The sequence below is a fragment of the Suncus etruscus genome, chromosome 2 (genome assembly GCF_024139225.1).
Source record: "Suncus etruscus isolate mSunEtr1 chromosome 2, mSunEtr1.pri.cur, whole genome shotgun sequence".
Taxonomy (NCBI): domain Eukaryota; kingdom Metazoa; phylum Chordata; class Mammalia; order Eulipotyphla; family Soricidae; genus Suncus; species Suncus etruscus.
In genome coordinates, this window is record NC_064849.1 from 33553200 (window position 1) to 33576639 (window position 23440).

Below are 23440 nucleotides of genomic sequence, written 5' to 3' on the forward strand. Positions count from 1 at the left end.
AAATAGTGTTCTTCGGCCTCACCTTCTAGAACTTGCCATTCTGTGACACTCCAGAACAGGTGTGTGTGGTAAGTGGGATTGGGGTGGGAGGGTCTTTTCCCAGGGGCCACTCATGCTGTGGTCAGACATTCTGCCCATGCATGTCCTCCTGCTAAGACCTTGTGGTGCTGTGTTGTGGTTTCTGAGTCCCCTAATGTCTCTGTGTGGGGTGGGGGGATAGGGTAAGCGCGGGCCCCACTGCTGAAGTTAAAGGGGCACAGCAGGGGAGGGCCACCCTGCTAGTACCTTCCAAGGCCCTGATTTTGTGTTCACAAAAGGGGGACGATTTGGGGTGGGGGGTCATGGCCACTCTGGGGTGAAGGGCCTTGACAAGGAAAAGGTCATCTAACCACAGGCCTGTTATGACCCCCCTAGATTTCTTCCTACTCCACCCACACTATCAGTTTACAAATGTTTACTGAATCAGTGCCCAACTTTTGCAGGAAACTTAGGAGGTCATTAGACAAATGACTACAAATAGGTGGGTGTTAGCAAGGAGCTAGGTTGTTGTGAGGACATTTTTGAGGAGCGTTTGGTCGTGCACAGAAGGGGAAGTGAGGTATCAGGAAAGGCCCTCTCTGAGAAGACCTTGGTTTGATTTTGGGTTCTTGAACTACACTAATGATGCTCAGGGCTGACTCCTGGCTCTGTGCTCAGGATCACTTCTGGTGAGCCTCAGGGAACCATATGGGGTGCTGGGGGATTGAACCCAGGGGTCAATGGCATGTAAAGCAAGCACCCTACTAATTGTACCATCGTTTCTAGCCCCAACTCCTAAAGTTTGATTTTTGCTATTGTTATTGTGGGTCACACCTTTCAGCGTCTGGGTTACTCTTGGTTCAGGGCTCAGAGATCACTCCGGTGGCAGTGCTCAGGGAACCCTGCAGCACTGAGGCTCGAACTAGAGGTCTCCCACATGCAAAGCCTATGTTCAGGTGAGCTAGATCTGAGATCAGAAAACTCCAGAGACTGCTAGTGAAAGTGTAATGGTGAGCTGCCCTCAGCGCTGTCTAACATCCAGGGGCTGTGTACTCTCTCATTGGGTGGGCTGCACCCCGCCCCTTCTCTGGTTGTGAGGAGCTAACAAACTGCATAAACAGGGCAGGAAGGGCAAGAGCATAATACAGCAGGGCGGATGCTTGCCTTGTACATGACCTGGGTTTGATCCCTGGCATCCCATATGGTTCCCCAAGCCAGCCAGAAGTGTCAAGCCCTGAGCACTGCTGAATGTGGCTCAAAAACCAACCGAACAAACAGAACTCCCTGCTCCCCGAACCCAAACAAACTAAAAGAAAGGAGAAAAACAGGACAGGAAGAGGCTTTCTGGAGAGAAGCCACAGAGCTGAGTATAACGTGGCTTCTGGGAACAGAGAAAGCTGTGGACCGAGGCTGGTTCCGGGGTTCAGGGTCTATTTGGGTGCCCTGAAAAATCTCAGAAGCACTTAGGGAGTCCATGCCTGAGAGGCTATAAGTAGGGAGGGGCCCCCAAAAACTCTTCGCAGAAGTGAGGGGTCTGACTCTGTGGTTTGTAAGACTGATTGATGGTTGGGTGTTACAAGTATGTGGGACATGCCCTGTCTCAAATCTTTTTTGGTTTGTCTGTTTGGGGTCACACCCAACAGTGCTCAGGCTCACGTCCTGTTTTTGTGCTCAGGGGATCATTCTAGCAGGGCTTGGAAGAAACTCTATGGGTTGCTGGGAGGATTGAACCCCTAAGTGCAAGGCAAGTGTCTTAACCTATAGTTCTGCCTCTTAGGTTCAGCTTCACCCAGCATGACCTCAGCACATTTAAACGGTTGGATTTGGGAAATACAAACAAACAAACAAACAAACAAAGGAGACAGACACCCCCTTCAGGAGGACACTCACTTCACGCAGCCAATGATGAAGCCAAGAAATTCCAAAGTGGAAGAGACCAAACAGCACAGTTGGACAAAAGTGGGTGCCAGGGAGTGTGACTGAGTGACTCAGATTTTGCCCTATGGGGTTGACCATCAGCCAAGCTTGGGCAGGACCGCTAGCTGGAGTGGGGTGGAGGCCTCTGGAGTGTTTATGGAGGAGTGAGCTGGGCTGGGGTGAGCCTGTTCCTGAGTAACTTCTTTCTGTCGGTGCCCAGGGACGTCAGGTTGTGTCCTGGGGTTTGCTGTGCCTTGTGCCAAATGGTATTTCGGTCTCTGCAATGTTGGATAGGGAAGAGGTACATTTCTTTTTGTTTGTAATATTTTTGTGTGTTTGTTTTGGGCCCTACCCATGATGCTTAGGGCTTATCCTGCCTCTGCACTCAGGAATCACCTCTTGTGTTGCTCAGGGGACCATATGGGTTGCTGGGCTTGAACCCAGGTGGGGCCTTACCTTCTTGTACTATTGCTCGTGCTCTGAAGCATATTTCTTGGAAAGAGTTGGGAGCTCAGGAGCTGGACTCCAAGGGATTATCGCTCCTCCTATGTACTACACCACTTGGGCTCTGTTTCCAGGCCCCAGGAGTGACCCATTTTGCCCGCCCCAGTTTAAAGACTGTCCATGGCTGCCTAAGTGAGCCAGCAGAGTCACACCCCTCTGACTGGGACAGGATCTGGCCCCTGGCTCTGCTGGATGGGGTGGGGTGCCGGATCTCCTGAGGCCAGGAAAAAATTCTGGTGCTGGATGGGCTGGTGGGACAGTAGGAGTGTCTTCTGGGCAGGGACCCTGCTCTTGGCACATTCTAGCTTTTGGGGAGCTGCACAGGCTTCTCCACCTGCTGCACAGGGCTGCAGATAGTTGTCACTGGCCAAAGAACACCCTAATGGTTATTCCAGTCCCTACTACTGCTGCTGTATCTGCAATTTTTGTTTTGTTTTTAGTTGGAGGCCACACCTGGTGGGGCTAAGGGCTTACTCCTGGCTCTGCTCAGGGAGCACTCCTGGCTGAACTTGGTTGTGTGTCTGTGTGGGGTGTTGGGGCTTGAACTCAGTCAGTTATATGCAAGGCAAGCTGTATTACCTGCTGTATTGTCTCTGGCCCTGAATCTGGATTTTACCATCACATTTGTTATGGTAGTTGTTTTGGGCCACATTGGGTTGTGTTTAGGGCTTACTCTCCACAGTCACCAGTGTGCAAGGCCAGCAGCATCTTATCTCCCATGCTACCTCTCCGGCCACCCAGCAGATTGTTGAGAAGTGCTTATCCCCGTTGCTCTGAACGGGCTCTTGGCAGCTCTGTGCATCAGGAAACACTCAGGCATGGATGGGTGACTCAACAAGTCACCAGACACCCATTTTATAAGGGGGATAAGCTATTCTGGGAGGGTGGAGCTCACAGCCTGGGGCCATGGATTTGGCAAGCTTTGGAGGGCTGATGTCTCTCTCCCCATACATACCCCCTCTCTGTCTGGGACTTCACTCAGCTGGTCTCCCCCTGTGGCCCTCTTCTGGCTCCCTCCACAGCAAACTGTTCCACTGTTTGCCCTCTCTAAACACACCCAAATGGCCTGGGCCAAACCTTTCATTTTCATGTGGAGCCCAGGAAGGCTTAGGGAAAGTTGCCCGATGTTTTCACAGTCCACCATTCTTGAAAATGGGGTTTTTATTTTTAAAAATATTTTGGGGCCAGAGTGATGATACAGGAGGGAGGATGCTTGCCTTACAGTGACTGATCTGGGGTTGGATCCTTGGCATCCCATATGGTCCCCCAGCACTGCTAAGAGTGATTTCTGAGGGCATAACTGGGAGTAACCCCTGAATATTGCTGGATGTGCTCCCCAATGGTTGGGGGCCAGAGTGATGATACAGTGAGTAGTACATTTACTTGCTTTACACATTGTTGATCTCCAGCATCCCTCATGGTCCCCTGAGCCCTACCAGGTGTGATCCCAGAGTACCACCAGGTATAGTCCCCACATAAGCAAACAAACAAATTTACATTTTTATTCATTATAGGCTCTCAGGGCCTGTCACTTCTGACAGGCACCTAGTAAAGAAAGACCTGTATGTGGTGCCAAGGATTGAACGAGGATCAGATCCGTGCATCCTAGGCAAATGACTTCATCCCTGAACACTCTCTCTGTACCTAGAGAACAGGTGTTTAGACCCCATTCTGGAGGTTTCTGGCAGGGAGTTAACCAGCTGGGCATCCTTGGAGACCTGGAAGTAGCTACAGAGTGAAGTTGAACCCCTGTGTCTGCTCTCCCGGCCTTTTAGGGGGAAGGATAAGATTTTGTAAACTCTGATTTCACGGGGCTGGCAGGGAACCTACAGATTGCAGCGGGGGTGGGTGGAGAACTGGACATTTGCTTGCAAGGTCCTTCCTGCTTACAGGAAAGCCAGGATACTTTCTGGCCACTCTCCTGCCCCTAGTGTGATTTGGGAAGGAGGCTTTTGCATTCCTGAGTTTTGGGGTAAAGACTTAGATTTGAGACTTAGGGGAGAGATGTCTCAGGAGTAAGTTGGACTGGGGCTTGTGGTCAACTTGGGTGGGAGAAGTAGGCTTGAGTAGGGAGCAGAACACACCTGAGATTATTGGACTTTAGGGGTTCCTACTGGCCTTACTCCATAGCCCTTATCTTGAAACCTAAGCCCTCTCTTTGTCCTTGCCCTTGCCCCCACCCCCCTGGGCTTTTGTTATCTTTGGCCTGAGCGGCTTCCTTGTAGAGTCAAAGTTCAATAAAAGGCCACCAGTTGGGTACTGCAAAGGTGCAAGGAAGGAGCCCTGAGAACCCTCTCTTTTCTTGCTGTAACTACTGTGGCCCCAGCTCCCCAGACCCTAACTCAGGCCTGGTGCCCAATTGCACCACCAGGGGGCGCCGCTAGGCTCCTGGTCCCTCTGCCCTCTTCTGCAAAACAGTCTGGAGAGACTTCAGGAGAGTTACAAATATGTATTTGGGGGTTTGTTATTGCTTGTGTGGTTCGGGGGAGTGAACCACATACAAGACAGGTGTTCTAACCTTGAACTATAGCCCTGTCCCCAGTAAGATCTCTATTGCTTCTATGTGTGTAATGCGGACAAGATTCCCTCTACCACCTTCATGAATGTTTCCGGATCTGCACTTGTTTCTGTTTAAGCTGACCCAGAAATACACCCATGTTCAGCTAGGAAATGCACCCATGACCCTGGCTTGTCTCCAGATACCCTTACACTGGCTCAGCACTGTCCCAGGAGGGCATGAAGAGAGTTCTCCATCCTTGGGAGATCCCCTCCTTCAGCATCCCCTCTTGCAGGCAGGATACCCACTTCTCCCTCCCGAGGTCCCTGCTGCAAGTCATTCCTGGTTGGTAGGAACACACCAGAGTGATGCTCTCCTCAGCAGGGTGTGGCTGCCTAAGGTTGAAACCCCGTGAGAGGGAAAGTTGCTTTCCTTCCCCCTTTTTAATTTGTAAGCAGTAAATAGTTTCCTGGTAAGAGTCTCTTCCTCGTCAGACTTTCCATTTATTCATGGGTGTCTAAAGCTGTATTTGGAAGCTCAAATCTGCCTTTCAGGGGCCCCCTTCTAGCTGGCGCCTGGCTCCTTTTGCTTGTCTGTCTCTCTTTGAGGCTCTGGTTCCCGTTTTTGTCTGTGTCGGTCTATCTAATCTCACATTCCCAGCGTATGCTGTTGGTCTCTGCCTTTATCTGGGTCTTTTTATTCTGTCTGACTCTGACCCCACCCCCATATTTCTTTCTTTTCCTCTTGTTGTCTGTCTCTGTCTTTATCTCTCTCCCTCTCTATCTTTCGGTTACTTTGTTTCCCCTCTCCTTTCAGTGACCCCTTGTCTCCCCCTTTTTGCTACACCTAGTGGTGTTCAAGCATAACTCCTGGTTATGAACTCAGGAATCACTCCAGGAAACATACGGGATGCTGCTGCTGCAGATCAAACCCAGGCCTGCCAAGTGCAAGGCAAGCAACTTAACTACTGGTTGCGTTATTACTCTGGCCATGGGCCTTATCTTTCCTCCTCCTCCTCCTCCTCCTCCTCCTCCTCCTCCTCCTCCTCCTCCTCCTCCTCCTCCTCCTCCTCCTCCTCCTCCACTTCCTCCTCCTCCTCCTCCTCTTCTCTTCTCCTTCTCTTCTCTTCCTCCTCTTCTTTCCTTCTCCTTTCTTTTTCTTCTTCCTCTTCCTCCTCCTTCTCCTCTTTATTTTCCTTTTCTTCTTCCTCTTTCACCTCCTTTCTTTCTTTTCCTGTTCTTCCTCTTCCTACTCCTCTCTTTTTCTTCCCCCTAATTTGGACCTCTTCTCTCTGGATCTCCGATGTCTTTATCTGTTTCCTCGGACGCTACCTGAGATAGTGTCTTCAGAGAGAAGCTGGATTTTATGGCGTATAGGACTATAGAACCCTCTTTCTCCTCTGGCCACATAAGATATACTGGAGTAGATAGACAAGTGGGGCAGGACACTTACCTGCATGTGGGGCTGATGCAGGGGATCCCTAGAGTCCTCTGAGCACTGCCAAGAGTTGTCCCTGAGCACACAGTCAGAAGTAAGCTCCTGCCCCCAAAACAAAACAAACAGCAACATACATAAGATATTGCCTCAAATGGCCAGTCCAAGATGTGGAGGCTGGGAGCAGTGGGCAAGAAAGGGAGACTCAGAGGGACACAGACCCCTTGTGGACCATGGGGGTCTGTGACGTGTTGTGTGTGTGTGTGTGTGTGTGTGTGTGTGTGTGTGTGTGTGTGTAGAAGATGCCAGACACTGTGCTGGGAGAGAGGAGGGCGGCATGCGGCCTACATCTGCCCAGTACTGAACTGTGTAATTGAACCAGAGTCCAGGGTGGGGCACATTGGCTAGGAACCTTGTGATCTAGAAGCACCCCAGCCTGATCCAGGGAGCACTCATCCTTTCTAGCACAAGTTTGTTCTAGGGACACCTTTTGGCTTCTTTCTTTATTTTTTCTCCTGGTAATGTCAGGAATTGAAGATAGGGGTCTCAATTACATGCAAATCAGGTGCTTTATATCAAGCTATAATCCTGATAAAGAATCACAGATACAAGTTTTTTGGGGGGGAAGGTGGGAGGAAGGCCATACCAGGGTGGTCTTAAGAGGCTATTTTGGCACAGGGCTTGGAGAACCAAGTAGTGCTAAAGATTTGAACCCAGACTTTTGTCATCAAAGCTTTTCCTCAATAGCCCTTTGAGCTCTCACCCTGTGGTTCTGAAGGGTGACCTGACAGAGCCTGAGGGTTGAGGTCTGACCCCACACAGTCTGGAGGTGCACTGAGGCTGGTGGAACTAGTGGGGTGAGAAGTGAGGGGGGCCTCTCATAGCAGTTTGAACCCCAGAAGGACCCAACTGCCTGCCTGCCACTCACCTTGTGGGTGCTTCAGAAAAAGGACACGCTTGTCATTGACCCAAGGACTCAATGTGTGGATGTCACTGTCTGCAGGGGAGCTTCCCTACTTTAGAGTCTGTTGGAACTTCTGTGGATCGTCATGAACCAAAAATGTCATTAAACCACATATTAATCTTCAGCATCTGGGCAGGAGAGTGCTCAGCCTGGAGGAATGAATGTTGGCATGATAGTGGACATAGCAATTTTTTTTTTGATCTATTGATGTGGACGGCTGTGAGGGAGCCACTGGAGTGTTCTTATAGGGGGCAGGTATGTGCAAGTCGTCTGCTTCCAAGCTTTAGAAGTGGCATTTGCCTTTGGCTATATGTGAGTCGTGGTAGAGGAAAGCAAGAAATGAGGTAACCAGAGAGATGGTACAGGAGAGTAAAGTATCATCGAGTCACTTTGGTCACAACAAATATCCTGGTTTGAACTCTGAGCCCCACTAGGAGAGATCTCTGAGCTCAGAGCCAGGAGTTAGCCCTGAGCACCACTGGGTGTGGCCCCCAAACCAAAACTGAACAAAAATCCGTTAGTGTTTTGTTTTTGTTTTTGTTTTTGGGCCACACCCGGCGATGCTCAGGGGTTACTACTGGCTGTCTGCTCAGAAATAGCTCCTGGCAGACTCGGGGGACCATATGGGACACCGGGATTCGAACCAACCACCTTTGGTCCTGGATCGGCTGCTTGCAAGGGCAAACGCCGGCTGTGCTATCTCTCCGGGCCCCTCCCTTAGTGTTTTCTTCTTTGGATTTTGTTTATGGAATGCCAGGATTGAACCTGGTTTAAATGTGTGCAAGGCAAATGTTATTGCCTCTGCCTCCAGCCCTTCAAGCAATTTTTAAAATAAAATGAAACAATAATGGGGAAGTTGAAGGAGCCTGTGAGCCTGGACGCTGGGATCTCTGGAGCAGACCACACCCACGTTTGGGCCATAGCTTTTTCTCTTTCTCTGGACTCCTTCCAGAAACTGGCCAGTAAGGGGATGCTCTCCTCTCCTCTGCCCAGTCTCTTTTGTCTCCTTCTCCATCACTGTCATCATCTTTGCTCTGGTTTCCTCTCCTTGGCCCAAGTCTGAACACTGTCCCTCTCCTCCTGCAGCCAGAGACCTGGAAGCCCCCAAGACACACCACTTCAAGGTAAAGACCTTCAAGAAGGTGAAGCCGTGCGGGATCTGCCGCCAGGTCATCACCCGGGAGGGCTGTACTTGCAAAGGTGAGTGGTAAGGGCCCATCCTCAGCGGATAGGGCAGCTGGAACCTGCCATGGTTCTGCTTCTGTCCTGGGGATCCTCATCTGGGAGGAAGGGAGCCTGACAATGCCAGGGCAGGTGTGTGAGGGTGCAGGTGGCATATGGAGATGACAGGTAGTCTGTGTGTGAATGGTGTGAAGAGGGTTCTGGGGAATATAGAAGATGGCCTGGAAGATGTGTGGATGGCATGGTTGGCATGTGGTTGGCCTGTGGTTGGGACAGATTGGTGTGGCACCCAGAAGGTCCATGGATGGCTGTGGCTGGCATGTGGATAGATTGGAGTGGCACCCGGGTGGTGTGTGAGATGCGGTTGGGATGTGGTTGGCATGTGGTTGGGATGGCCTGGGATAGTGCCTGGATTGCCTGTGGTTGGATTGCATGTGGCGTGTGGTGGGATGCAGTTGGAGTCTGGTTGGCATGTGGGATGGAGGCATGCAGAGTATCCCAGGATGGTTTAAGAGAGATAGGTGTTGAGCGTGTTGTATGTGAGTGACATGCAAGGTTACATGCAAGGTGATGTGGTGGGGCATGGTTAGCATGCAGAGAATATGAGGAAGGCATGTGGGCCTAACATGGGTAAGTCTGAATGAGATATGTTGCCATGTTCATGGGCATGGGGGTCCTATGGATAACGTGTGGGCAGACGTGGTTTGCATGGGGAAAGCATGAGGAAGGTGCATGGGTGGCATGTTTAGTAGTGTGTGGTTGGCTTAGGAAGGGTATGTGGTTAGCGTGTCGATTGGTGAGGGGCCACATGGGTGACAGGGAGGGGCATGGCCAGGTATAGAGGGTGTAGTGGCCTGTACCTGGCATGACTATTATTGTAGGACACTAAGTCACAGCCCCCCTAAGCACAGAGATCAGAGCTCTTCCTCCATACAGATGGACTTCAGGTCACATCCCTGCTTCCATCATGGCTCTAGTACCCTCTGCATAGCCTATGGGTCAGTACCACCATGACCAGAGAAGCTGATGTCTTTGCCGTATCTTGTGTCTTCAAAGGGCACAGGAAGTGCCCATGTCCAGCCTCAATGACCCACAGCAGAGACTACTCCATCTCTTGAGGTCATCGGGTGCCCCCCATAGGAGTACTGAGTTTCCCTCAGCAGCATCAAGCCCCTGGAACCCTCCTGATGGCTGACTGCAGCCCCCATTCCTGTCTCACTCTCAGCACTGGCCTCCTGGGGACACATCCAGACCCAGCATTGTCCTTCCCCACTGCAGCCTTGGGTACCCTCGTTGACTCAAGGCACTGACTCGCAGCTTCAGGACCCTGTATCACTCTCTGCCCCTCTGAAGTCACACGCAGATAGCTGCTCTGCACAGTTCCTGAATATGCCAAGTATGTCAGCTATGCCAGATGCTGGGCTCCCTCCTGCCTAGGAGACGTCACTAAAGCTGCCCCTTACCTGGATGTTTCCCTTTCTCCTGAAATCCTCAGGGAAGACCCCAGAGTTTCTAGTATGGCAGCGTTTAGAATGTGAATTCATGCAATGCCATCTGGGGCTCACTGCAGTCACTTCTGTTCTATAGATGAGGAACCCGAGGCTTGAAGGGAGGTGAAGGCTTGACGCCATGGGGTGGAAGTGAGGTTTTAGGGGGAGGTGGGGGGTATGCTTCCTGGAGAGAAGTTTCTGATGGGCATTGGGGTTTAGAGGAGGAGGAGGAGGAGGAGGGGATAAGAGCTTGTGTCTCTGCATTCGGAGGCGAAGCTTTTTTATGGGCCGAAGGCAGATTACATACATGATGCTTTCTTGTGTGATTCTGCAATACTAAAGTTAACCACGTGGTGTCACCCTCATCCAGGTAGATCTGGCTGGGGTAGGTCGAAGTGTAAGATGGAAAGTCAGGCAGAAATGGTCAGGTGGAGACTGGGCTGCATTTCACATGCCCCTGTCTGTGATCAACTTAGCCCCGACCTTGACTTGACCCTCCCTCTCCTCTCCTCCTCCACCTCCTCCTCCTCCTCCTCCTCCTCCTCCTCCTCCTCCTCCTCTCATTCCTCCTCCTCCTCTTCTTCCTCTTCCTCCTCCTCCTCTCATTCCTCCTCCTCCTCCTATTCCTCCTCCTCCTCTTCCTTTTCTTCCTCCCTCCTCCTCTTCCTCCTCTTCCTCCCCTTTCTCCTCCTCCATCTGCTTTGGGGGTCACTGTGGATTCTGGGGATGGAACCTGGGTTACCTGTAGTGCAAGGCAAATACCCTAACCACTATTCAATCAATCTGACCTGATTACTTTCTTATTTCCATTGTGGCCCTTCAGTCTTCCCTTTTGCCCTAGTAGGCCTTGAGGCTGCTCTGAGAAGAGTTGCATGGTGATGGGGTGTGAAGATGGTAGAAACTCACTCTGAAGTTAGTTGCCTCTCTGGCCTCTCTGGAGCAGAAGTTTCTGATCCTTGGTACCCCAGTTACCATGGCTTGAGAGTTTAGAGTGAGGAAGAATTTGACTCTTGTTAATGGGAGGCTTCCATAGTAAGCCTACAGGGCTGCTAGTTTTACCTGGTTTGGTTCAGCATCTGGCCTGGTCATGCTGGTGTGAACTTGTGTCGGAGGCAAGGTAATGGGTGACTAGACTGGTCTGGCATCTTTAGCTCAGTTGGCAAGAAGGAAGTAAACAAGGGTCACAACTTAAAAGTTGCCCCCAGGTGTCAGGGCTGGACCTCAGAAGGACCAGTGAGCAGGCCCAACAGTGCAGGAAACTGGGGCATACTCAAGAAAAAGGATTGGGGTCACCATGCCTGGGTCAGGAATTGGGCCATTGGGCTTACTAGTGGCGATGCAGAAATGGACCAGTTTTGGTTTGCCTTGGCACCAGGAGGGTGTGGTGACATGACATGGGCAGATCCCTTATCCTCTAATAATCCTTCTAACCAGCCATTTCTCCACTCACTTTCCAATTGATTCATTCCTTACATTCATCTCTCTACTCATATACCCATCTAGTCATCTCCCAGTCACCCTACATCTACCTGGCCATCTATCCAGTCATCTATTCATCATCTCTTTCCATCACTCCTATCATCCATTCATCCATGCATCTGGTTACCATCCATTCACCCATCTATCATCTCTCCATTTACCCATCAGCTCTTCATCTATCTGTATATCCATTCATCTATTGTCTCCATATATCCATGATCTCCATCCATTCATCTTGTTAACATCCATCTACCCATTCACCCACCCATCACCTCTACATTCACCTAGCTACTATTCATCATCTCTCCATTCACTCATACATCCGTCATTTCTACCGAACCATTCACATTTTTCCATCCATTCATCTGTTATCTATTCACCCGATCCATCGTCTTCTCATCCATCCATCCATCCATCATCCATCCATCCATCCATCCATCCATCCATCCATCCATCCATCCATCTATCCATCCAACTATCCATCCAGGACCACTATGGATGCTAATTGCTCCCTGACTAAACATCAGGCCATGAGGCTAGAATGATAGTACAGAGGGTAGAACATTTGCCTTGCATATAACCAACCTGGGTTTGATCTCAGAGGTCCCGTATAGTCTCTTGAGTTCTATCAGGAATGATCCTTGAGCACAGAGCCAGGAGTAAGCCCTGAGCACCACCATGTTAATCAATTCCCGCAAATTAATAAAATTTGGGTCATAATTGATTTTTTAAAATATGGGACGCTTCACAAATTTGCATGTCATCCATGCGCAGGGTCCATGCTAATCTTCTCTATATCATTCTAAGTTTTAAGTATATGTGCTGCCGAATCGAGCACTATAATTGATTTTGTAACTCAAAAGACTTGTGTTCTTAGTTCCTCTTTCATTTTCATATCTTTGACTATTTATGGTGATCCTCTGAACCCACATGGTTGGGATGATGGATGTGGTGTGGTGTGGGGACATCAAGGCTCTGGACTCAGTCACCACAGGGCTGTAAGACAGAGGAAACTTCTGCTGAAAGCAGGGGTGGTGAGGACCCATTCCTAGATAGATCTAGAGGCCAAGGTATTGCCTCCTGTCTCCAATTGTCTTGTCCTGCCCCAGCCTGGTCGCTTCTCTACTTTCTTCTTGCACCTGACTGGTTTATGTAAGAAGGTGGGAGATTGACCCCAGAGTGATAGTACAGAAGTAGGGCTCTTGCCTTGCAGATAGCTTACCCTAGTTCGATACTCAGCATCCCATATGGTCCCCCAAGCACAGTCGGGTAATTCCCGAGTGTAGAGCCAAGAGTAACTAGTGAGCATTTTAGATATGACCCCCAAAACGAAACAAAAAATATATGTATTTTTTGGTCACACCTGGCTGCACTCAAGGGTTACTCCTGGCTCTGAACTCAGAAATTGCTCCTTGCAGGCATGAGAGACCATATGGTGCTGGGAATCGAATCACCATCTGTCCTGGACTGGCTGCGTGCAAGGCAAACACCCTGCCGCTGTGCTGTCTCTCCAGCCCCCAAACACAAACATTTTAAAGTAAAAGAAGCAGCACATCTCCCTTCTCTGTGGGGATTTGTATTATCAGCAGGACTCAGAACACAACATACAACGAGCATGTGCCAGGTATTAAGTACGTCATCATTTCTCCCTGAGATCCCATCTGTGCAAATAGTTTGCCTGAGAAATTGCAAGCTTGTGGCTGGGCACAGGCTTTTTGTACAGGAGCCCTGGTTTGATCCTCAGCACTATATGATCCAACAAGCACCACTGGGAGTGACCCCTAAGCACTAAACTGAAGGTAGCTCCTGGCTCTGCATTTAAGGATCACTCTTGGTGGCTTGGAGAACCATCGGGGAATGCTGGGAAATCACAGTGAGGTCACCCACATGCAAGACAAGTGACACATTGGCCTAATTCTTAGTCTACAATTTCCCCCTTCAGTTGGGGGTAAAAATAATTGTATCAGTAAGACATAGGCCTTGACAAAGTTCAATTCAAAGTTAAGTGCACTGTGAACTGAAGGTGTTTTTGGTAGCATTCACCCATGCTGCATGCTTTGAGCAATTGTGAGGTGCAGGTGGTCAGGCCCTGGTTGAATCTTTGGCCCTAAATATAAATATAGTGCCCTGAGCCTCACCAGTAGTGACCCCTGAAGACAAAGCCAGGAATAGTAAGCAATGAGCACAGTGAAAAAACAAACACTATCCACCCACCCGTCCTCAAAATTAAAAAATTAAATCCAGGGATCAGAGAGATAGTACAGTTAAGCAGGATAGTTTGCCTTGCAGGTCTCCTGAGCACTGCTGGGAGTGATCCTTGAGCATAGATCTAAGAGTAAGCCCTGAACACAAAATCAAAACAAAATGAAAGTTAAAAAGGGTCAATAGTACAGCAGTGAGGCATTTGTCTTGCACTAGACCAACACAGGATGGACCCCAGTTCAATTCCTGGCATCCCATATGGTCCCCTGAGCCTGCCAGGAGTGACTTCTGAGTGCAGAGCTAGGAGGAACCCCTGAGCGCCACCGGGAGTGACCCCCACCACCAAAAAAAAAGTTAAAAAGAACGCAACAACAGAAAAACAAAGGCAGCTTTGCCAACTAGAGTTTCTTCTTGCTGGGGTGTGTGTGTGCGTGTGTGCGTGTGTGCGCGCATGTGTGTGTGTGTGCATGTGTGTGTGCATGTGTGTGTATGTGTGTGCGTGTGTGCGCACGCACACCCCTGCCTTTGTTCTAGTAGTCCTTTACCTAGTTGGACCGGGCCCACCCGCAATAGGATGGGATGTGCTTTCCTCAGAGTGTACTAATTTAAGGTTTCATCTCACCCACCAAACCCCTTCACAGAAACATTTAGAATAGCAGTAAGCAAATATCCAGCTTCCATGCAGCAGCTGAAAGATATGTGACAAGGCATCCTCCATCTTCTGCAGACAGGCAGGGCCTAGTGTCTTGCACTGGGCCTGAGGGCAGCTGGGTGCTGGGCACTTGCTGCCTTCTGGGAGGTTGAGACTGGCCAGGCCCGATGTGCACAGGGCATGGGGTGCAGGGGTGCACCCACTCTGTGTGTTCATTTTCTGCCTCTGGTCTGGAGGAAAAGGCCATTTAGATCCCAACAATGTTAGCTTCCTGTGTTCCTGAGAGACAGGAAGCCAACCCAGGACAGAGTTTGGGGGCCCAAAAGGCAAGAGTGGACCAAAGGCTGGGGGTGGGGGTGCATTGCACCATATCCGCAGGTGACCTCCAAACCCTGCCTCTCACTTGGGAACTTCCTGTCAGTAACAGGCTGAGTGAGCCCTTCGGGAGAGAGCTGTGTGGACAGTCCTGGGTGGAGATGGGGCTCATGGGTTCTATAGAACTTGGGCTAGCCTAGATGAACCTGGGGGGTTCGTCTGTGCTCTTAAGAGGTCATTGGGGGTGGATGTGGGATTTGGGGGCCAGCTGGAGGAGAGGCTACATCTATGCAACTGTGTTTGGCTAAAGGTGCTGACTTCTTCCTGTCCTGCTGCTCAGAAGTGCTGAGTGGTATCTAAGATTGTCTCCCTGATGGCAAGGCACTGTGCTCAGGGCTGGAGACCTATCTTGAGTGGAGGGCAGGAGCCATTGGCAGGGCCAGGAGTTGAGAGGGTAACAGTGGGTGAAATGCAGGTACTCATCACACTATGGGGCTTGGTTTGCACCCCATGAGCTCGGAGGTGAGGAAAGGAAGGGGTCCCCAGTTCAGGCCCTTTCCCCCAGAGGACCCCCCCCCCCAAATCTGAGGAAAGCAGTCTGTGCATTCCCAGCCTCCACCCAGCTCTTAGAGACAAGGGCACAATTCTAGCCTGTTTGAGGTTGATCCAAGCAGGAGTCTGAGGCCCAGAGAGAGGTAGAAACTTGCTTTAGGTCACACAGTCCATGAGATATCAGGCTGGATCCTTGGTGTCCTGGCTGGAAGATGGGGGGTGTTTTTTAATAAAATGATGCTATGTTGGGTGTTCCTGAGAGCAACTGACCCAAGCCTGGTTTGTACTCTGCCCCAGCCTCCTGGATTAATTGACATACTCTTCATCAAGTCTGTGAGGTTGATGCAGGGATCACCTCCATTTCATCAGCAAGGAGATATAGGCTCAGAGAGGTTAGGTGGCTGTGACTCATCACACAGCTAGCTAGAATACACACAGCTGGGCAGAGAAAAGAATAGGGAGGAGGGTGTTTGAAAGGACCAGGGCTGAGAGGATGCCAGAATAGTGAACCTCAAGTTCCCTCACTGTGCCCTTTAGCCAGCTAGCTGATCGCTGTATTGGGGGTACTTTAGCCCACCAGATGCCCTCGTTGCTTTCTCCCCATGAAAGGCACAGGGAGGGCAGAAAACATAGTGTAGAAGGCAGAGGGCAGGAGGCAGGGAAGAAAGGGCAGATAGCAGGGGTTAGGGGTGCAGGTGTCCCTATCCTTGCTGTGTTTGTTCTCTCATCCCTAAATGCCAGCCCTATGCTCTGCCCAGACTTTCAGCTGGGACAATCCTTCCTGCTCCAAGCTTACTTCACATCTGTTGAGCCCCATCTGGATGCCTTTTCTCGAGAAGGGCTGAATTCAAAGTGCAGGACTCTTTGCCATAGCGTAACAGTTGGGTGTGGGAAAGAACCCACCATAAAGAAGGGTCTGCTTGAAAGGAAGTAAAGTGATATGCTTTTTAACTTTTTAATTCTGTGTCTCATAGTGATTTAATTTTTAAAAGATTGAAAAAGAGAAAGGTTTGGGGCCAGAGCGACAGCACAGTGGGTAGAGCACTTATCTTGAATGCAGCAAACCTGGGTTTGAGCCCTGACATCCTGTATGGTCCCCCAAGTCCTGTCAGAAGTGATTCCTGAGGAGGGAGGGAGGGAGAAGGGAGGGGGAGGGAGGGAGGGAGGGATAGAGAGGGAGAGAGAGATGGGGAGAGAGAGAGAGAGAGAGAGAGAGAGAGAGAGAGAGAGAGAGAGAGAGAGAGAGAGAGAGAGAATTGTCTTCATGACAAGAATCTCACAAGGGATGCCAACTTGCCAACTAGGATTCCGGGAGCATTGAGGCTGGAGGGATAAATTTTCAAAGCAAGGACATTTTAGACTGAGCTTTGGGGAATGCATGTGAACTCACTATTCCAGGCCTGTTACTTACAGACTCAGTATTCTTTAGGGGGGGGAGGCAGCTGGAGGTACAGACAACATCAGGCCTTGCAGGGCCCATAAGAGGAGCTGGACTGAATGTTCTAACAGGTGTGAAGAGATTGGTTTCAGTTTGAGAATGACAGAGTGACTGCTTTGGCTAGCTTGTTCCAATTAAGTTAGGAACTTCTTAGAATTCTCTCTAGGAAAGTGGATGTACAGACAGTGAATGACCTTGTTTGGATGGAGACTGGGACAAGGCTGGTGTGGCTGGGACCCAGAAGGGATCATTGGTTAATCTGGTACATTGTAGGCCTGGGGAGGAAGGTTGAAATTTGACTGCCTCTTGGTGCCATGATGGCCTGTCGGTTCTTGGGAGGGATAAAGTAATAAAGATATACAGAGAGGACCAGGCAGATGCCTGGGGAGCAAGGGAAGGAACCAGGAAGCAGCTTGTAAACCCATAGTCCACACCAGCCATGGCCTCTGGCTTTCTTTTTTGTTTGTTTGTTTTTTTGTTTTTTGTTATTTTGAACCACACCCGGTGACGCTCAGGGCTTACTCCTGGCTATGCGCTCAGAATTTGCTCCTGGCTTGGGGGACCATATGGACACTGGGGGATCGAACTGAGGTCCATCCTAGGCTAGTGCCGGCACCCACACCACCGCTCCGGCCCTGGCCTCTGGCTTCCTAAGTTCTTATATCTATGCTATATGGCCTCTGGCTTTCTAAGTTCTTATATCTATGCTATATATCTCTTTTTCAGGGGGCTAGGGATTGGACCACACCCAGCTATGTTCCAAGCTTACTCCTGTTTCTATGTTTAAGAGTCATTCCTGGCATTGTGCAGTAGTCTTTCTGTGATGCCAGAGGTATAAATAGGGCTGGCCTCGTGCAAAGCCAACCTTTAACCCCTGTCTTCCTGTCTTATCTTCCTGACCCCATGATAACAATCTGACATCAAAATGACAGTGACATTAGAACAGTTAGAACAGTCCTCCAGCCTCACTTTATACCCCCACCCCACCCCACCCCTATAGAAAGCTTGAGAAATAGTACAGGGGTTAAGTAAGGCACATGACTGTGGATGGAGCCCTGCTACTCACTGTGGTACCCCAGCACTGCCAGGACTGACCCCTGTGTGTAGAGTCAGAGAAAAGTCTTGAACATCACCAGGTATGCATCAGTTTCAGAGAAAATCAGCAAACAGTAAGTTTTTATCTTGCATCATTTCTGTAGTCGGGGATCTGTGAGGGTCTGGGCTGGTAGTGGAACTGCATGCCTAGCTGCGTGTCTCTGGAAGCTGCCATGAAGGGGGGCCGTAGGGTTGCTGTCATCTTGCCAGGGCTGGCTCACTATTCCCAGATGGCCAGAGCATGTCCATGATAGTAGCCTGGCTGATGTCAGGAGACCTCAGTTGGCCACCATAAGGGATTTCCTTCAGGGTTGCTTGAATGCCCACAGGCCTTGGGGTATGACCCAAAAGACCAGGCTGAGACCCCTCAACTCTCTGTCACCATCCAACCATCCTTGGTATCTATTGTCATTTCAGTTTGATTTCCTACTCAAATTAGCTTACTTTGTTCTGTATAATATTTTTCATAATGATATCTTTATTTAAGCAACATGATTACAAACATGTTTGTAGTTGGGTTTCAGGTCAGAAACCCTTCACCAATGTAACCTTCCCACCACTAATGACTCCCATCTTCTGCCTCCCTCACCCCTGCCTGTATTTGAGACAGTCATTCTATTTCTCTCACTCATTGCTATTGTCATGATAGTTGTTAGCATAGTAATTTCTGTCGTTTCTATAGTAGTCCATTAGGCATTAGACTCATCCCCAGAGGCAGGCAGTACAGGGGTCACTGTGGAGATGGTCATCCCACTACCATGCCTTTTCTGATACATGTGCAGCATGTCCTTGATCTGGAAATGATAAGCCCACAGGATGACAGATTGCAGTGGCCAGTGACAATAAGTTTCTTGTGAGTTGAATTAAAGAATCACTGTCTTGAAGGGGTTGGAGGAAGAAAGGTGACAGGAAAGTCACCATGGAGGAGACCAGGGCAGAAAAATCTCTCTGTTGCTGGCCAAGTGCTTCAGAAAATATAAGAACTCACCTGCTCAATTCGATGCTTGGAATCAGCCACTTGAGCTGCATTTACTGAGCTTTTGTCCTCTGGGGGAGGCCTTCCTCCCATGGTGGAGGTTTTCCAGGGTGACCTGTGCATTCCTGCACCCAGAGAGCTCTGGGCAGCCTGCATTGCGATTTCCCAACTGCTTCTCCATCTGCCCCCCAGTCAAGACATGTGGGGAGCCTGCCCACTGTGCCCCAGGCAGGGCAGTTTGTATGTTCACACAGGCCCATCACTGCTAAGGGCACTTCTGGAGAGTGCGGGCAGCCCATGCTTCACTCCATGACTCTATGGCTCAAGGGCTCACCAGGTCACATTCTTTAAAGGTTCACCACATGAGGTGTCCAGGTTTAGGGGCCAAGGAGGCTGCTTTCCTGACAACCCTGCACAGATTCTTGGGTGGGCTGGGGAGATAGTGCAGTGGGGAGGACACTTGCTTTGCACAGGGTCATCTGGGTTCAATTCTCAGCATCCCATTTAGTCCTCAGAACCTACCAGCAAAGAGCCAGGAGTAAGCCCTAAGCACAGCCATATGTGGCCCCCTTCTCCCCAATAGCCTTCCCAATCCTGTGTGTTTGTAGGTTCCTATACTGGAGCTGTGGGGCAGGAGGCAGCCCAACTAGCACTTTGAGTCTGGAACAGACTCTCCCTAACTGCTGGGGTTCAGGTGGGACTCTGCAGCATTCCTGATGCCTGTCCTCAGAAGTCCATTTCCCTCCCCCTCACTCCCCCAGGAGCTAAACCAGAAGTGTTAGGAGTTGTCCAAGGGGATTTAGCTATGCTAAGAAGGGAAGTGAGGTGATGGCACAGCGGTAGGGTGTTTGCCTTGCATGAGGTCAACAACAGTACTGACGCCGGTTCGAATCCCAGCATCCCATATAGTTCCCCCGAACCTGCCATGAGTGACTCCTGAGTGCCGCCAGCTGTCACCCAAAAACAAAAACAAAACAAAAAAATAAAAAGGAAAAAGAAGAAGGGAAGTGAGGTTGGTGCAGCTAGGTAAGAGCTGAGGGGTGACCAGGGAAATCCACAGGGCTCAGAGTCCATATAGTAGTAGATACACTGGTGAGCAGAAAGGAGAATTGGTGAACTGCTGGTGAACTGAACTGCCTGGGAGCAGGCAGCTGAACTGTATAAGGGTCCTGGGGTAAGAAAGTGCATTCTGGACCCAGGCGGTGGTGCAAGGGGTAAGGAGTCTGCCTTGGCCACGCTAGCCTAGGACAGACTGTGGTTCAATCTCCCAGCATCCCATATGGTCCCTCAAGCCAGGAGCGATTTCTGAGTGCATAGCCAGGAGTAACCCCTGAGCGTCACTGGGTGTGGCCCCAAAACCAAAAAAGAAAAAATAAAGAAAAGAAAGTGCATTTTATGAAAAAGGTGGACATCCTGTCTAGAAGGTATAAATAAAATTAAAAAAAGAAGAGGGGGTGGGTGTGGTAGGTTGTTGTTTTTTTTTTTTTTTTGCATAGGTGCAGTAAACGTTGGGGAACTTAGAAAGAAAATACCCAGGGCTTAAACCTCCTGCCCCCCAAAACATGGTGTCTATACCCAGGAAGCATACTGTCATAAGACTGACTACAGGCTCCAGGAATGCTAATTGTCCAACCCCAAGTTTCAACGCCATAGTCCCAAAAAGGAAGTCAACACTGGTGGTGGGAATGGCCCTAATTCACTGTCACTATATGCTCGATATAAAACTATGAAGGATTTGTAATTCTCAATGGTTTCAATAAATTTTTTTTTTAAAAGAGCACCTAAAATGTTAAGAAAGGGGCTGGAGTGACTACTAAGTAGTAGGCTAGATACAGAGGGGACCACATATTCTAGCAACCCTGGGGGTAAGGGAAGAGGATATGGGAGGTAGGACAAAAACGGAGGTGTAGGGAGGACAAATTGGTGATGGGAATCCCCCCTGATTTTATGTAAATATGTACCTAAAATATTATTGTCAACAATATGTAAGCCACTATGATCAAAATAAAAATTATATTAAAAAAAAGTGCACCTAAAATGTTAAGAAAGGGGCTGGAGTGATAGTGCAGCAGTAGGACGTTTGCCTTACACACAGTCTATCCAGGACGGACCTGGGTTTGATCCCTGGCTTCCTATATGGACCCCCCAAGACAGGAGTGATTTCTGAGTGCATAGTCAGGAGTACCCCCTGAGCGCCACAGGGTGTGACCCAAAAAACCAAAAAAAAAAAAAATGTGCATTCTGGGAAGTACTTGAAATCTGTCCTGCTGTGTTGAAGGGGATGAAACCAAGGAGCCTGTTCAGAGACTGTTCGTTACCTGCTAGGTCTGTGCTTTACACTCTCAGCTCCCACCCCAGATTTTCTTTATCTAGTTAAGGAAGCCTTCAGAACATTTTGGAAAAATGACTATGTCAATTTATATTTCCACTAACCACACCTGAGAGTCCCTTTCCCCACATCCTCCTCAATTCTTAGTCCAGGGAATCAAACCCAGAGACTTTTACATCGAAGGGATGAATCTCTACCTCCCAGTTGGATATCAGGCCCATTTATGGCTTTTTTTTTTTTGGTTTTTAGGTCACACCCGGCAACGCTCAGGGTTACTCCTGGCTCTATGCTCAAAATTGTTCCTGGCAGGCTCATGGGACCATATGGGATGACAGGACTTGAACCACCATTCTTCTGTATGCAAGGCAAATGCTCTACCTACCTTCATGCTGTCTTTCTGGCCCTGCTTTTTGATGTAAACCTTTTGGGGAAGGTGTAAGTGGTGCAGGCTCTCTTCCACAGTGCTCCTAGCAGCCTCTGCACTGGGAATGGGTACCTCTGGGGGGATACTTTGGGATGATTTTGTGGCTGAATGTCAAGAAAAGGCTTAGATGGGGCCGGAGAGATAGCACAGCGGCGTTTGCCTAGCAAGCAGCCAACCCAGGACCTAAGGTTATTGGTTCGAATCCCAGCATCCCATATGGTTCCCTGTGCCTGCCAGGAGCTATTTCTGAGCAGATAGCAGATAGCAGATAGCCACTATTTCAGCCAGATAGCCTGAGCACCACTGGGTATGGCCCAAAAAACAAAACAAAACAAAACAAAACAAAACAAAACAAAAAAAAAAAAAAGAAAGAAAAAGCTTAGAGAGAAGGGCAGTTCTGGGATCCCCAGGGGTAGGTATGTCCTGCTGTGGCCAGGGGCAGGTCACACCTGGCATTGAACCACTGGGGTAAGGGTCAGGAAAACATTGCTCAGTCCTCACTGACTCAGCTCAGAACCCCCAGCCAGGTGTGTCTTCTTTGGGGATACTCCTCTGCCTTTTTGCTTCCTGCTGACAGTTTGGCTCAGCCCTAGAACTCCAGATCCAGGAGGTGGGAAGTCTGGTCAGGTGGCTGAACTGTCCAGGTTTTGGGTGGGAGGGGGCAGGGCCCATCCTCTCCCTCCTTGTTCCCTCAGCCCCACTCACCCACAGGCTCAGCCGGATCTGGCCTGGTCAGCCTAGGGGGTCACATCAACACAGCAGCTCCGTGCAGGAGACCCCACCCACTCTGTTGGTGAACCCCTAGCAGAGGTGCAAAGCCAAGGGCCTGCACCCCAGGGCCCTGGGGGATGGAGATGGGGTGGGGCGGGCAGGGCTGGGACATTCCAAGCATAAAGAGCCCCTTAGGAAATTTGATTCCAGCTTCTGGTCGTGGGAGGCGGAGCAAGCCCTGTGTGTGTGTGCGCGCGAGCGTTCTTGCGCGCCTGTGTGTGCCCCTTCTCACTCAGGGGAACACGAAGTTTGTGGGTGCTGAGGATGGCGTGTGTGTGCAAGGAGGCCGACTCAGCGCCTGAGAGTGCATGCATGTGATCGTGTGAGTTTCCATGTGTTTGTGTGGTGTCATGGTGCTTCTGGTCCATCTGGTCATGAATGGGATGCATGCATCTTCTCTGGGGCACAGTGATGGTGGTTTCCAGGTGCTGGCTGCCTGCCTGGTGTGTGTGTGTAAGGGGAGACGGGGCCCCCTTCAAGTTCTGCGCGCCTGGCATGGGGCCTGGGTCCGGCCACCTCTGCCCCTGGCAGGAATCCAGCAGGGAGTCCTCCCCTCCCCTCCCCTTCCCTTCTCCCTGCCAGCCAGCCAGCCCAGGGCTCTGGCCTTCCCAGGCGTTCCCACCCGCAGGCCCCCGCGGCCTCCTCCCTCTCTCCCTCCTTCCCTCCTTCCCTCCCTCCCTCAAGCAGCACGGATTGCGGGCAGGGTGGGAGGAGATTTCGCTGGAGTTTCCATTTCATACCTCGCGGCTAAACTTTCTTTCTGTGTCTCCCTTGCTTGCAGTCTGCAGCTTCTCCTGTCATCGGAAATGCCAGGCCAAGGTAAGGGCCAGCAAGCCGCCTGGCTTCGCTGCGGGGGGCTATGCCAATGCGCTGGGCTCCAAGTCCCCGGGACTTGGAGAGGCTTGGGTGAGAAAGCTGCTTCTTGGGAGGGGGGCTTGGGTCGTCCTTTTCTTTGTTTATGCAAAGAACTATGCAGCTGGAGTTATGCAGGTCAAGGTGGAGGTGGGGCAGGACCCAAGAGGGGCTAGTATGGGGGTCTGGGAATCCTGGGAGAGGATGGGTTGGGTGTATATGTGATTTTTTTCTGGCTGTACTGGAGGTAGTTGGTGGGACTTGCTCTGGAGAGAGAGGTCTTCAGGATGTCTGTCCCATTTTTCTCCATGGAGGGAAGGATGCTGGAGGACAGGATAATAAGTTTAAC

The 23440-nt window shown here is 50.2% G+C and overlaps 1 protein-coding gene and 1 non-coding gene across 2 annotated transcripts in view; one reads left to right on the top strand and one right to left on the bottom strand.

Annotated features, from left to right (window-relative positions):
• Positions 1–12214: 12214 nt before the first annotated feature.
• On the bottom strand, positions 12215–12323 carry LOC126002257 (U6 spliceosomal RNA). Its single transcript, XR_007493014.1, has one exon. It is a non-coding gene; the product is annotated as a U6 spliceosomal RNA (small nuclear RNA).
• Positions 12324–23043: 10720 nt separating this feature from the next.
• TNS1 (tensin 1) overlaps positions 23044–23440 on the top strand; it is a 200195-nt gene continuing 199798 nt past the window's right edge. The window contains exon 1 of the mRNA XM_049768018.1: positions 23044–23058. The gene's annotated coding sequence lies outside the window, so the exon portion shown is untranslated. The remainder of the gene's footprint in view (positions 23059–23440) is intronic.